General features: G+C 42.3%; 1 non-coding gene across 1 annotated transcript; it reads left to right on the top strand.

Moving 5' to 3' along the window:
• The first annotated feature begins 1,458 nt into the window (after positions 1-1,458).
• Positions 1,459-1,577, top strand: LOC122814705. Its single transcript, XR_006366898.1, has one exon. It is a non-coding gene; the product is annotated as a 5S ribosomal RNA (ribosomal RNA).
• The last annotated feature ends 14,246 nt before the right edge of the window (positions 1,578-15,823 follow it).

Raw genomic sequence — 15,823 nt, 5'->3', positions numbered from 1 at the left:
AGCCAGTGTCTCAGAATGAATTTGACAATGCAGTCTGTAAATTTAAGTAAAATACAATTTTTGTTTACTAACCTCACATTTTTTTCTTGCAGTGAGTTACTCCAATATTCATCTGTAGGCTGTAAGTGTGATGCTTTCGAATGGTTAATAAATTTCATAAACAGTAAATACATAACTATTTTGTTCTATTTATGAAAACAATCATTTGTCTGGTTCAGTATGCTTTTTCATGAGATAGATACTGAAGTGATATTAACTTCATATTTTAAAGATACAATACATAAATCATTCAGATATTTGTATATTTTTTATGTGCTTGTAGGGGACAGACTTGACCAAGAAACCAAACAATGCCTCAAGTGTTCAGGAAGAACAGTTAAATCTTAACTCCTTCAGCCAGACCATTACTGACAAATAATAATGGCTGCTTTAAGACCTAGTACTTCAAAATAGGAAATGCAGGCCTTCTCTGCAGATGGCTTTCTCTTCTGCAGTCTTTTCTTCACATGCACAACAGGGACAGTGTCATTACCACCTGCTGTCTTTCATATATATGGTGGGTAAGGTGCTTGTTTGTTCATTCATGATTCCCCAGCTGGAAATTAACTTTACATGTATGCAGTGTGTTGAACACCCTCAGCATTTCTAAGAACCCCGATTTCTTTGACACTCATTACCTGCGCAACACCGAGCTAATATCGATACTAGAATAATAAGTTTATAATGAGAGTAACGCAAACCGGGACACATGGGACTGAAGTTGTTAGGAGTATCTGCATGCAGTATTTTGCATGCTTCTGCCAATTACCTACTTAACCTTTTCAGTTGATGTCTCTTGTATAGCTAGCCCTTGTAAATTTTCAATTGATTCTGTTTTTTCAAGCAAACTAACACATTAAATCATCATGCAAAAATCATTCACCCTTTATTATATTCCTGTTAAGACTGAACCTTTCATTTCATAACTGTGTACATGGACTACTGTGGAGCAGGCCTGTCAAAGGTCAGTACACACTGTCATGTGTAATTACCAAATAAGACAACTGTTCCTAGTGCTGATTTGTAGAGATGGTAAGAAAGGGAAAGTGCACAAGTGAGATCAGTAATAACTGCAGCAAAAAAAAGAAATCCAGTGGAGAAAGCTAGTATTACAATTCCTGGGAGTTAAAGCAGTAATGCTATACCTGCATCTGACTTTTGCACATGAAACAGTCCAGAGAGAATGTATGATGAAAACGTGCCTGAAGAGATTAATAAGCAGGGACAGTAAACACTGGATGTGTTGCACGACTGTTGAATATGTCATCTGCACTCATCACCCTGAGGAAAGAGAACCCCTGTGGTTTTAAAATGTGGAAAGAGGCAAACAGTAATTACAGGAAATGTAATACATGCAAAACTGACTGCTGAGCTACTGAAGAGTGAGCTATAAAGGAGACTAGAAAAGCTTCAGTCTCCGCCTACGGCCATACCACCCTGAACACGCCCGATCTCGTCTGATCTCGGAAGCTAAGCAGGGTCGGGCCTGGTTAGTACTTGGATGGGAGACCGCCTGGGAATACCAGGTGCTGTAGGCTTTTGTACACTGAAAGCAGAAAAAACACTGCAGTCTCAACTTTACTTTTTTTTACCATTTAAGTTAAGACACATCAAACTAGGACTGACCAATAATTTGAAGTCATTTCATTTCAGTGCTCCTTTCTTGCTTTCATTAACATCTTAATTCTCTTTGCCTGGGTTACTTCTACATTACAGCTTACAATAGCTTAAAATAGGATCTGTAAAGACAGCTTCCATCAGGGTGTAGCTGTCAGCTTGCAGTGTACTTATTTTAAAGACTTGAAAGTTATCAAGAATTAAAGGCAATCCAGTCCGTTTGCGGAGAAAAAAAAAAACTATAGCACAGAGATACAGTACTTCCCGGAACATGCAGCAGTCTACGAAAGGCTAGTGGGGACATTTTAAAGAGGCAGAACAAAATTTCTTCTAGGCTGGGTAAATAAATCAGGAAGAAAAGAATCCACAGCATGACACTTTTTAATAGTATATCTCTAGAAAACAATGTGGTCACTCTTTTGAAATGCATCACTCTTTTTTTTGTTTGTTTGTTTAATACACCTAGCCAGGTCTTACACCATGCAGCTCTAATAGTCTGAATTATTAAACAGGACTCTGGCTACGTACACTATAATAATCTTGATTGTTCCAGAATTCGTATGTAACTTAGTAAAATTTCGTTTGGATGTGGTCAGTTGTTGAATACCTCCCAAAATGACTAGCAGCAGAATGTGAGATGATTCTGTTTCCATAGACTGTAAGATGAATGTCAAGCCATCTACTGAATTTTGTTTTAAAATGGCAAAAATCAAGAACATACATTTGAAGCACACTGCTTGAATTATGCTAGAACAGGGATACATCATTAGAATGTTGGATGACGGAGGTGTCCCACAGTACTGCCATGCAACTTGTGATATCATTGAGAATAAGCCCAAAAAAATGAAAAAAAAAATTCTGTTTTAATGCATTCTGGTATCAGATGACATTGTAAATTGTTATCGCATGAGAGACTACGTGTTGTTTATTAGTTTTGAGGTTTACTACAATACCATGCTGATAAAGCCCAAAGCAGTAAGTCTTGTTGGCACAAGTAAAATCCATCATACTGCACACTCCAACATAATCTAGTGTTGCTATACAATTTGTTTCTTTAAAGAAAGCTTTAAATATTTTTCTTTATTTATAAATAAGTAGTATGGCAGTTGTCTTGTTGGTATCTTGTAGTTGTGAAGTACACTGACAGGACAAACTGAATGTGTATGAATCTGTGGTACTTCTGTGAATAGCATGCTGTTAAGCAGTGTGTTGATCCTGTTTTTTTAAGCCAATGATGCAGCTGTCTTTTTTTTCTTTTGTTCTGAAATGCAAGGTAGTTAAGGACTACGTATAGTAGTATTTTCAATGGCAACCTAACTTCTAATGGACGCACATGTGGTTGAACCGCAGATAAGCAAACATATTTATTCATTTATATTTGTTTACCAGGGAAGTCCAACTGGGCCAGAAGCCCATTTTCAGTGGAGGCCCGGGGAGAAAAGCTCCACAGAAATTTAAGCAAAATACAATAATTAGATATTACAATAGTATACATACAGTAAGATACAGAATACACATCATCTAATTAGTCTATACAAAGTAGTATTCAATACAGTTTTCTAGTAGATACAGGTTCGAGAAAAAAAACACAAGCATTTCAGTGAAGATCACTGTGAGAAAAAATTATTACTGTGTACATATTAAATAATAGTTATGAACAAATTAGATTTCCTTTATATATATTTTGAGTAGTAATAAACACTGAGGAGAGGGAGAAAATGAGGTAAGGAGTGGACAGTGTGTTGACAGAGTTATAGATATCTTATCAGTCAGGTTTGGAGCCGGAACAATGCCAGTTCTTGGATACATGGTCAGATAGTAGTAGTTTGAAAGAGGTAGATTCAGGTGTGGGGTAGAGACTTCCATAATTTGGCTATATGATTTGAGAATAGGGCTTTACCATGACTGTTGTTAGCTCTGTACTGTGAGAAAGTTTCTGTCTGCAGCTCTTAGACTTCGTGGGCATGAGTAAGTAAAAAGTTCTTTGAGGGACGGGCAACTGTCGGGATGGAAGATGATACTGTGTGTGAATTTATGTTGGTAGAGATGAAGGAGGTTCGGTAGCTCAAGCCAATTTAATTGATGTAGATCAATACACTGGTGGGTTTGGTGGGGAATGTTGGTTGCGAAGCGGGCTATTTTGTTGTAGCAAGGTTCCAATTTGGTTGTCTGACTTTTCTAACTTGGTAAAGAGGGGGAAAGCATATAGGAGCGTAGAAAGGAGGAAGCTTCTGGATATGGCTAGTCTGGTATTCTCAGTGAGGAAAGGCTTGCTTCTGTACAGTGAGCCAAGTTTGATGTGGACTTTAACTGTGATGGCTATGTGTTCGTCAGATCTGAGTTTATTGTCGACTGTCACGCCAAGGAGTTTTATATGCTCAATTCACCCAGGTTGGGAGGCATCTGCGGTGACCATGGCCTTGGCCGGGGGAAGAAAAAAAGAATGACATTCTGAGAGTTTGTTCAATGAATCCACCGAAAGATACCCTTCGTATGCCTGTCTGATCTTGACTGGAGCGGTTAAAAGACGTTGAACAATGGATCACTGGGTCGACAGAGTCCACTGAAGTATTCTCATGTGAAACCTAGCCAGAGGAATGACGGTGAGAGTGGGTGTATGAATCCCAGGTCTTGTAAAATTAGCCGTGCTGGAAGAGAAGAATTCTGATTTACTTTCCTGACCTAGGACTTCATTGTCTGGATGCGAGCAGGAGGAAAGGAGACTATCTTATTGACTGCGTCCAGACAGGCACCTGTGAACTCCAGACTCTGTGTAGGTGTGAGTTGCGATTTCCTAAAAGTAACTGAGATGCCTCGATAAATGCACAACTGGAGCAAGTAATCCCTTGCATGTAGGAGTCGATGCTTGGTTGGGGTTGATAGGAGCCAGTCGCCTAAGTATGGAAACACTCGGAATCCTAACTGCTACCACTGCCATGCATTTGGTGAACACCCTGGGGGGTTGTGGTGAGACCAAAGCACAGTGCTCTGAACTGATAATGGCTCCCAGGTGGAAGCGCAGATATCTTCTGGAGTGCCTGTTCATTTTGATAAAATAGTATGTATCCTGAAGATTTAACAAGCACATCCACAAAAGTGGCAAAATGGACCGAACTGTGACCATCTGAAACCTTGAATATTGCAAGAACTGATTTAGTTTGCTGAGATGCAGTATCGGTCTCAAGTCCCCTGTCTTTTTTCGCACCGAGAAGAATTTCAAATAGGTCCCGGATTCTCACTCTAGTCTAGGGGGGACGTACTGGATGACACTTTTTTTCCCTAGTAGCTTTTTTCGCTCTAGTGCAGCTGCTTCCCTCTGGGTGGAACATCAGGGATTCTTTTCATTTTGCTTGGGGGAATTTGGGAAAAGGGCAGTATATAACCTCTGGATATGATTCCCAGCACCAAGGAATCTTTTCTTTCTAGATAGCCCAGGCTATCTGGTGCAGAGACAAAGGTCCCCTGACTGCCTCCAAAGGGTTACAGTCGAGACCACTTCAGGAAGTCTAGTAGGACTTATCTGAGAAGGAATCACAGAAGCCCTGGTTCTGCGGGCCACCTCTACTGCAGGGATGCAGTCTTCCATTTGAGTTACTCCTTGCCTCTGGGGGAATTATTTCCACGTGAATTTTGAAGAGGACCCTGGGATTTGGGATATCTCATTTTTCTACCTCCCTGTTGATACCCTGATAAAGGTCTTTGAGGAGTTGAAAAATGTATGGCCACGCAGACAAGGTATTTCCTTCTTGCTCACATCTGGAGAACATGTCCTTTACCTTGGAGCCAAATAAGGAAGATCCATCAAAGGGTGGGTGCACTGATGAATGAAGACTTAAAAGGGCTCCTCAAAGTCACACAATCCCATCCACGTATGCCTCCTAATGGCTATGCCTGAACCCACCACCCGTAAGGCAGCTTCTGCTGCATGGGAGATCAGCCTCGTGGGCACATCAGAAATAGACTGGAGGGTGGCGAGTTGGGAAGAGATTTTATTTTGGTCCTTGGCAGACATGAGCCCAGACAGAGATTTGGAAAGCTCTTTGGTTAAATCTCTTTGTAATCTCACAAAATGTACCAGATAATTCAGTGACCAGAGTGCAACGTTCGATGAAGCATACATGTACTTACCAAATCTGTACAAGACCCTGGACTCCCTGTTTGGGGGATGGAAAAACTCTGTTCTTCCAGTTCTTTTTTGGTGGCTGCTGCCACAACCATGGCATCAACTAGGACTCCTTTGCTCCAGTGTGCCTGGTCCTTAGGGGGAGCTAGAATGTTATCAGGTCATTTAGGGATCGGCTCTCCAGTATCCAGCTCCTTCAACGCCCTGCAGGAAACAAATATGATGAGTTCATCAGCCAGTGAAGTCACCCAAGAAGTAGACGGGTCAGACATAAAAGCCTCTAGAAACAGCAATTCCTCCTGGGAGGGGGTATCGGAGGACCAGCCACGTTTTTGTTTCAGGAGCTCTAGGACATTTTCAAAGGAGATGTCTTCAGGTGGAGATCTGGGGCACCCCTTACCTTCATCAAAATCGGTGTCCTCCATGAGAAATTCCTGAGGGGAATCTCGGTGCCACCTTTTACATGTTCTCCTCTGAAGGCCTTCCTCAGTGGGATGGTCTGGAGAAGTATCAGAAGAGATGAAGATGTCCTGAGGGACCTACAGCAGTCTTAATTGGGTTGGCTGTCCCAGTGGAATGGATGAACAAGGCTCAGAGCAGAGAACCAGAAGAGGCAAAATGATCTAATCTCTGGAGGACAGGGATGTCCTTTCTCCAGAGATCTCCTATGCTGATGCCACAAGGGTTAAAGTTTTCAATTTACACTCAGTTGCATCAAGGTAGGGAAAATAAACGTTTTAAACGTTTTTAAACAATCAAAGACAGAAAATGTTTGCTGATGAAAAGAAACGTTTGCTTGGCAATTTATGCACCACATCACATGGTGGAGAGGATTTTTGTCATCATCAGCAACTCACTTAAAACAAGCTAATGCATTGTAGTTGTAGTCTTAACATTTACACCACTGTATTTTTCATTAAATTCTTTAAGTTGATTAGTGGTGATAACAGTAGGGACACTGGCAAAGCCAGCTCTGGATTTAGAGAAAATTGTCAGATGGTAATGCTTGGTGAAAGTATGGACAGAACTCCAGGTAGCAGCTTCTAGGATGTCTCTGGTAGGGATACCTCTGAGAAAGGCTGTAGATGTAGATGCAGCCCTAGTTGAATGGGGTCTGATCTCCTATGGGATAGGTTTTCCATGGTGCTTATAGCAGAAATGAATGCAATGGCTTGCTTTGAAATAGCCTTCCTCTCTGCCCCTGCAGCAAATGCTACCTGCAGTTGTTCAGATTTCCTTTGAGGTTTAGTCCTGTCAAAGCAAAATCTAAGTTGTCTGTGCACATCTAAGCAGTGCAGTATCCATTCCTCTTTGTTCTGTGGATTAGAAAAGAAGGTTGGCAAATGAATGGATTGATTAAGAGCCACACTGAATACCACCTTGGGCATGAAAGAGGGACTGGTCCCGAGGGACACCCTGTCCACATGAAAGATGATGAAAGGCTCCACTGCCATAAGGGCCTGTAATTTAGATACCCTTCTTGCTAAAGTGATTGCTAAAAGGAAAGCTGTTTTCCAAGAAAGAAATTTTAACTCTGCACTTGCAGCTGGCTCAAAAGGGGGAAGAGTGAGTTTTTCCAATACAAAATTAAGGTCTCAGGCTGGAGTTGGGGCTCTCCTGAGTGGTCTTAAGTTTTTGGCCCCTCTGAGGAACTGCTTGAGCAGTGGGTAAGAAAAGAGGGGTGGTTCTGTGTTGTAATGAGCTGAAATGGCTGAGGCGTGACTTTTGATGGAGGAAAAGGAAAGGCCTTTGTCAAGCATCTCAGTTAAGTATTGGAGAATCTGAGGTAAATTGGGTGCTGCTGTGGCCATCCCTTGCGTTTGGCTCCAGACACAGAATCTTTTCCATTTTTCAGCATAAGATTATCTAGTACTAGGCCTCCTTGCCTCCAAGATGACATCCAACACTTGTTTACTGAGGAATGGTAATGGAGAGCTCAGGTAATTAGCCAGGCTGCAAGGTTCAGGGTTTGAAGCTGGGGGTGCAGAATCTGGCTCTCCTGCTGAGGCAGCAGGGTAGGGGACTGAGGTAGGTGCCATGGGACAAGCTGGGACACACTGTGCAAGAGGGGGTACCAGTGTTGGTGTGTCCAATCTGGTGCAATCAGTATCATCCTTGGTTTGTCCTGTTTGATCTTTAGTAGTACCTTGGGTAGAAAAGGCATAAACTGATTTTTCCAGCTGAAGGACAGAGCATCCACTTTCCAAGCTTGTTTTTGGGGAGTCCTTGTGCAGAATTTGTCCAACTGGTAGTTCTGGGGGTAGGCAAACAGGCCATTTGTTGATCAACATGTTGAAAATCTTTGGTTTCAGTTTCCACTCGTGTGGGTCCATGAGATTTCTGCTTAGTTCATCTGCCAATGTATTTACTTTTACTGGCAGGAATTGAGCCTGTAGATGCACTTGGTAGCTCAAGGCTGTGTTCCACAGAGCCATGGCTAGTCTGCAGAGGGGGTAAGAATGGGTACCCCCCTGCTTGTTTATGTACCACATAACAGTGGTGTTGTCTGTCTTTACCATTAATTGTCCTGGAAGAATGTGGTCCTTGAAGGCTGTCAAAGCATTCTGTACAGCTAACATTTCTTTTTGATTGATATGCAGGTGCATTTGACTTGGGTTCCATTTGCCCTGAATGCACTTCCCTGCCAGGTGAGCTCCCATCCCCCCCTCCCCCATGCATAGTCTGATGCATCTGTTGTTAGGGTTTGGGCGGCAGGGGGTAGAGTGAATGGTAGTCCCTTGTTTTGGTGACAGGCCTCTGCCCACCAAAGAAGTTCTAACCATAGGCAAGGTATGATAGAAATCATTGTTTCTAGATCCTGGGAATGTTGACATCATTGGCTTTTTAGATAACATTGTAGTTTCCTCATATGCAGTCTTGCATATGGAATTAGTAGAATGCACGAGGCCATGAACCCCAAGGCTTGCAATATTTGCCTTGCAGATAGCAGGGTTTTTGTTGCCACTAGTTTGAAGTAAGTTGTCAAATGAATTTGTTTTTCTGGCATGAGAAAAGCCATCTGGGAAGTTGTGTTCAAGCTTGCTCCCAGGAATATAATTTGTTGACAGGGTACCAGATGTGATTTCTTTTCATTTATGGTGTACCCCAGACAAGTTAACACCTTTTGTACAAATGCCAGATGATTCAGAAGTATGTCCTGGCTTTCTGCCTGAATGAGCCAATCGTCCAGGTATGGGTATATTTGAATATTTCTTTGCCTACAAAATGCAATGCCTGGAGCTAGGCACTTAATGAATACCCTGGGCACAGTAGATAAGCCAAAGAGCAGTGCAGAGAACTGATAGTGCATGCAGCCTACTTTGAAGCGTAGGTATTTTCTGCAAGATTCCCTGATTTGGATGTGCAGGAAGGTTCCTTTAAATCCAGTGTTGCCAACCAGGCATCTTTGCCTATCATGGGAAACAACTGGTGAAGAGTTAGCATCTTGAATTTTGGAATCAACAAAAAGGTGTTTGGGATAGACAGGTCGAGGATAGGACATCATGAGTTTTATTTTCTGGGTACCAGGAAAAGTCTTGAATAGAAACCTTGTCCCTTTTCCTCTTCTGGAACAGTCTGAATAGCCTTTAATCTTGAGAGAGAATACTTGCTTTTGAGCCTCTTCCCACTGATTTGGTGGTAGATCTGGCCAACCATTTGGGATTGGTAATGTGTGGAAGTGAAATCTGTATCCTTGGGAAACTATGTCTTAAACCCATTTGTCCTGGGTAATGAGTTCCTAGTTTTTTGCTTGCAGAGCAATCTTTCCCCCTAAAGGAGCAGCCAGTTGAGAAGTGCTTGGAAGTTTTAAAGTTAAGTCATTGAGGCAGCTTACCATAGGGTGGAGAATTACTACTCCCTGATTTGAAAGTGGGAGCCCCCACTGCTTAGTCCTGTGCATACCCTGGGACTGAAGTCTGGGTGTTCTGCTAGTTCTGGGTTTGAACTGAGAAGGCCTGGAAGAGGCAGGAAAGGACCAATTTTTTTGAGGGCCAATGCCTACTAAATACAGGCTGCACTTGTAACAAATCTTTAACAGTTTGCATAGATTTAGCTTTTTCCTCCATCTTTTTAAGAACTTCTTCTGCTTTGTCGCCAAACAGGCAGTCCTGATTTAAGTAAGCATCCAGCAATTTAGTTTTAACATGATCTGGCAAAGTTTGCTCCTTAAGCCAAGCATGCCTTCTAAGTACAGACCCGGTGACAGCAGCCCTGCAAGATGCCGCTAGTGAATCAAAACCACATTGCAAAGTATGTTTTCCAACCTGTTCAGCAGAATGCATTAAATCCTGTAAATCCTTATTTTCAGCACAATCAGGAAGCAACATCATTTTCTGTTTAAGCAATCCAATAATATGCTGCTGATACTTTAACATATGAAACTGGCAATTTAAGGCCCTGATGGCCAAGGTAGCAGAGGTGTATATCTTCTTACCCCATCTATCCAACGCCCTGGAATCTCTATCAGAGGGGAGTAGGACTTTTGGCAGTAGTAGCCTTAATGTCCTTGGGTCCCTGTGAAATGGTCTCAGGATCCGTAGTAGGATTTTTAAAAAGGAACTTGTGAGAATCAGGAACCCTGTAATATCTATAAGGTTTTCTGGGAGCAGGAGGTTAACAGTCAGAGGCCAAGCTAGATCCCAAAAAGGCATCATCAACAATGTCCAGTACAGGAGGGATAGCTAAAGGCCTGTGTTTGGGTAGGAGTAAGAAATCTCTAAGCCTCTTTTTAGAACCAGACTAATCCTGGGTTTCCCAGTGAAAATGCTCCCTAAGAGTATGCAAGGTTTCACCAAAAGAAAAATCCTCTGGGGGAGAAGCAGAGGGAATAGAGTCCTCTGCATCAGAATCCTCATAGGTAGATAAGGGTAAATCCTGGTCATCAGAGGAGACAGAAATTTCAGAATCCTGGTCAGAAGTATCATACGCAAATTCAGTCCTAGGTCTCTTAGAGGGGGGAGGTTGGCTTCCCCTGATTAAAGTAATAAGGTCTTCAGCCATTCTTATCATCTGGTTTTTAGGCATAGCGGCCTGACCACGTGGTCTGGGCATCGGTTTCCTAGGCATGGTTTGAGTTTTAGGCCTAGAAGAAGAAGATGGCATCAGTTTTATATGCAAGTTAGTAGGCCTGAATACACCCTCAGAAGCTGGTGCCTGCACAGTGGCTCCAGACCCATCCAAGGTAGAGACATCTGCAGGTTCCACAACAAAAGCATCTCGCGGCATACCGGACTCTGAATGGGTCTCAGTAGAGGCCTGCGAATCTGAAGTAGTGGGTATCAGGGCCTGCGAAAGCACCTCAATGTGTACCAGTGAACTGGCGACTAGCTTAGGAAAAGCATCGTTAGCAGCTTTGAACCTAAGCGGCCTGTCTCTGTCTTTATCTTTGCATTTTTTCAGAATGTCAGTAGTCAGGTGGCTTACTGATGACATATCTGAATAACTGAACCAAGTACCAAAATATTTAGAAGCGAAACTGTACCAATGACAAATAGTTTGTGGTTTAAATAAGGCACAAAACCGACAGGGCCTAGGCAAGGAATACAGTACGAATGAAAATCTTTATGAGGTATTTGCTTTCCACAAGCAATGCAATTATTGGGGTCTATATTAGAACATCAAAGTTTCACAACTTCGAATGTCCTAATATCAACCCCTATTCAGAGAACGCTGAAAATAGCAAAGCTGCAGAACACCGAATTTCTTCCTAGGGAAGGAATTTGGCTGGCCATTCCTGTGGCTTCGCTATTTTCAGCACTGTGGTGGAAAGTTACGGGTCAGGATCAGGTAAGTGTGAGATTGTGTGGACGTGAGGGTTAGGGCACTGGGTATGTGAGTTAGGGTTAGGGCGTGGATCAGGTAAGTGTGCGATTGTGTGGAAGTGAGGGTTAGGGCGGGGTAGGTGAGTTATGGTTAGGGCACGGGTGAGGTGAGTGTGCTATAGTGACGGACCTTAGAGTTAGGGTTTGGGTTAAGGTAAGTGGATAGCTAGTAGTGTATGTACAGTTTAGTGTAGGGTTAGATGTAGGATTTTAGATGTATGTGTGTGGATTGCTGTTTGTTTGGTGTGCTTGTGTTGTGTGTATGTGTGTTGGAACAGCAACTTTTTTCCCTGGGAAAAAATTTGCTGTTCTGCATGTTCGATATTGTCAGTGTTTACTGAATAGGGGTTGATATTAGAACATTCAACGTTTTAAAAAGTCAATGTTCTAATATAGACCCCAATTATTGACTTTTACTGACATCGGTTTAGAGCAAGAGAAAGTTTCCCCAATGGGGTACTTAGCTTTAGTTGATGACTTCGGTTCTGAAACTCGAAAAGGAAAATTTCAGGAATCGGCCGACCGGCACTTGTGAACTGCTTCTGCTTCAGGCACCGCACGGCAAGAAAGACTGGTGTAATGGAGTCGGCTGCATGCTTTATACCCCTGACTACCTGACGTCATGGAAAATGAGACAGCAACTGATGCAGGACCCAAGACTTTGATAATCAGGCCGACTGAGGGCTACTGCAAGCAGATAACCCAAATGTGATGACTGCAACAGTGAAACACGAAGAACATCTAACGTTTCCTTCTACTACAGTTTACAAGCTAAAAATATTTTTTCTCTGTAAGCTAAAATGCTATTTTTGTACTTGTTCTCTGTATATGTGAAATGACTTTGTATATGTTAAATGACTTTGTATATTAACAAACTGTGGAGCTTTTCTCCCCGGGCCTCCGCTGAAAAGGGACATACATCCAGTCAGATTCTCCCGGTCAACAAATGTAAAATAAAATAAAAAATAAAATAAATAGTTAGTCCCCTGCATTGTTTCTTTAGTTTGATGAGGGAGGTCTTACCTTGCTTGATATTGTATTTCCTATTTTTGGCCACAATTTTCTTCCTTTTGTTATACAACCTGTTTATGTTGGTATTCCACCAGGATGGCTTATTTTTTTGATTTGGTCCTGTGCTTATTTCTTGTAGGTACTGTTGTCTCTGTGCAGCTGTATACATGATTGTAAAGGGTTTTTGTGGATGACTCCTTACAGGCAGCGATGGTCCTTTGGTTTGGAAGGGCTTGTAATTTCGCCAGGGTGTCATATAGTAGTATGAAGTTTGCCTGGTGTCCCACATTTTATTTTTATTTATAAAGAGACAGCTTCATGGTCTGACGTGACTAGTGAGGAGGTTAATTACACTTGGTAGGGGGTACAACATCCCCCCATGTGAGTGAAAACTATGTCAAGGATGGTGCCACCCCTAGTGGGTGCACCGGCTAGCTGATCCAGGGTATTTGTGTTGGGAACATCCTGGAAACTGTGCCTGCAGGTTTGAGGTTGTGTAGGAGTCTCAGTTTATAATGGGGATTGTTGAAGTCACCCATGAGTATGGTGTTGGGTTAAATGGGTAGTGACTCCAGTTCCTTTAAGTGGTATGGATTTCTTGTGTCATAGAGATGGGATGAATAGCTCTCAAAGATATGGTAGGGGACTCTGCTTATAGTGAGTTGCATGTGGAGGAGCTCAGGTGCTTCATACTGATTGACTAGCCTTGAGGTGTGACTGCTTTTGGTGTCAGTTGAGACATCTCCATTTTCTGTGCCTTTCGGCCCAGTAGGTAGTTTAAATGTGTGAAAAGCCTTGTTGCCTTGTACTACCGGGCTGTCTTCATGGATTCAAACAACACACAGGTAAAGCAGTAGTTATACATTAAAAAAATGAAATAAGTACAATTCTCCATTCAGTCCAGCAATCTTTCATAGCATATTGAGGTCAGCAGTGGCTGTAGCTGCTTTTACTGCACAATTTTGAAGCTCTTGACACAGTTCATATGCTAATGAGAGTAATATGAATAAATGTTTCTCAGGTCGCCTGTGCCACACTAAGGCTAGGTCAGCTTTGTGAATTCACATAATTACCTATGACAAACAGTGAGTACACAAGGATGTTTCAATGACCCTAGCATAAATGTGGGGAAACTAATTGCAGTGTTATAGCCCATAGAGATATTGAAGACCAAAAATTATTGACATATGTAGGCAAATTGATGCTTGTAAACTTCCCTCTTTACCATTGCTCCTTATACCATAACTTCAACCTGCCATCCATTTTTGCACTCTTCAATGGTGGAAGTATGTCGGGTGATACTACACAGGTGCCCAAAGATTTGCATCACTGTCAACAGCAGTAACATGTGACCGTGAGAGGGCTGAAATATTTCTGTGGGAATGACCGTAGCTTCTAATTGCACTCATGGTAGAAGGGCTTCCAGGTGGTACCCTAAAGAGGGAGCAGTCCATGGGGACACATGGCCGCATATTACCCATGCATCATCCCAACATATGCTCATGTTGGTGATACCTTTGACCGGCATACCCCTGACATTTGGGCTATACCCATATAATATGCCTTGGTGCATGGAAAATGAGATTACAAAGTTTGCCATGCACCTGTTGATACCTATTTAGGTTGGCAGTGATTACTTCTCTGCCTGTGGTAAAGCACAGTGCCATCATGAACGTACTTGGCTGCAAAAAGGTACCACTGTCCACATCCTCATGGCATGTCTTTGACCGTGTCTACAGGTCTTCAAACCCACATACTCCAAATGGCCTGTAACTTACAATATCCACATCCTATCACTGTAGCCTCAACCTCACCCACCTAGCCTTGGCAATGAGCATATACTTAATACAGAAGGGATGTCTGAGTTTATGTACCCAAGCACAGCTATCAGATCGCCCATAGCAGTGTACCTCTTAGCTGTATAATACACCAGTGTGTACCAACATGAGTGATCATCAGAAACATTCATAGTACTGTCTTTTTTCTCTCCTTCTGTTTGTTGCTATACTTTCTTATATTTTCTTTGATATTTGTTACTTTATTTCTATCCATTTATGTTAACATTTTCTGCAGCATCTGCCATAGGAACATCAATAGCATAGCACAGGTCCCTACCCTGCCATCAGCTCTGGCATTCTCCAGCCAGCACACTGTCTCCTCTCTGCCTACTGCCCCAGTGGGTGTGAAAGTGGGCAAGCTGGGAGTTTCCCCAGTGACCTCTGGTGGTCAATTATGGGAGGACAGTGTTTAACTTGGTGACACTGACTGGGGGAGGGGTCACAAATTGTCATCCAATGGGAGTTGGTGGAGTTGTTGGACCAGTTTGTGGACTGGTGGCTTGAAGCACTGCACTGCCTGCCTTGAGAGATTTGTGGTGTGATTGTAAGAGTTGCATCGCAGACTGAACTGCCATCAGAACACCTGAGGCAGGGTGCAGTGGGTAAACAGTCATGCTGGTGACTGACATATTTACATACAAAGGAGGTCAGCAATTACTTGAAGTTTCATGTTAGTAATTAGTAAATAGTCAAGAGGTATAAATTCTCTAAACAAGCAGGATTGTTTACTGCCTACAGTTTTAAGCACAAATAAGACTGCAGGGTACCCCATGCATACATCTGTGGACATTGTTGGATGTGGTTGCGGTTGTTGTAAATGAGTCCTGTCTCAGCAAAATCTACTAAGGCAAGTCAAATCCAACTGGCTAAAAATTAGAAAACATATTTTATATGAGGAACAAGTCCCCCAAACCCAAAGACAGGGACCTAATATATACTGCATTACTTAACCTAAACAACACTGTGGATGCTTAGACCTGGGGTAGTTTCAAGCCCCATTCACTGGATCAGTCTTGAATTATTTGGTCTTAACAAAATAGGCCCAGTGAATCAATTAAATACATGGTGGCATGCACAGCCAAAAAATCTGGTAAATTAAGTAGGCAGGATGGATATTGAAAAGCAAATGCTATAATATGGGAAGAAGCTAAGTAATTAAATTGAGGGGCAATTTTAGCATCACAAATTGGACATAACAATAAGCCTTTTTTATTTTTAAAACAGGTATCAAAGTGAGGAAAGATGAGCTCCACCCATCATATTTTGCAAGAGACCAGATAGTCACATCAGTGGACAGTGTTAGCATGCACTATCATTGACCATAGTAATGATCAGCTGACCTTTTAAGTGTAAACAAGGATCAGAGCAACACT

This window comes from Protopterus annectens, chromosome 10.part0 (assembly GCF_019279795.1).
Source record: "Protopterus annectens isolate FY-2018-M chromosome 10.part0, PAN1.0, whole genome shotgun sequence".
In the NCBI taxonomy this organism is placed as follows: domain Eukaryota; kingdom Metazoa; phylum Chordata; order Ceratodontiformes; family Protopteridae; genus Protopterus; species Protopterus annectens.
Note: the sequence above shows the minus strand (reverse complement) of the source record. Positions and strands in the feature narration are given on the sequence as shown.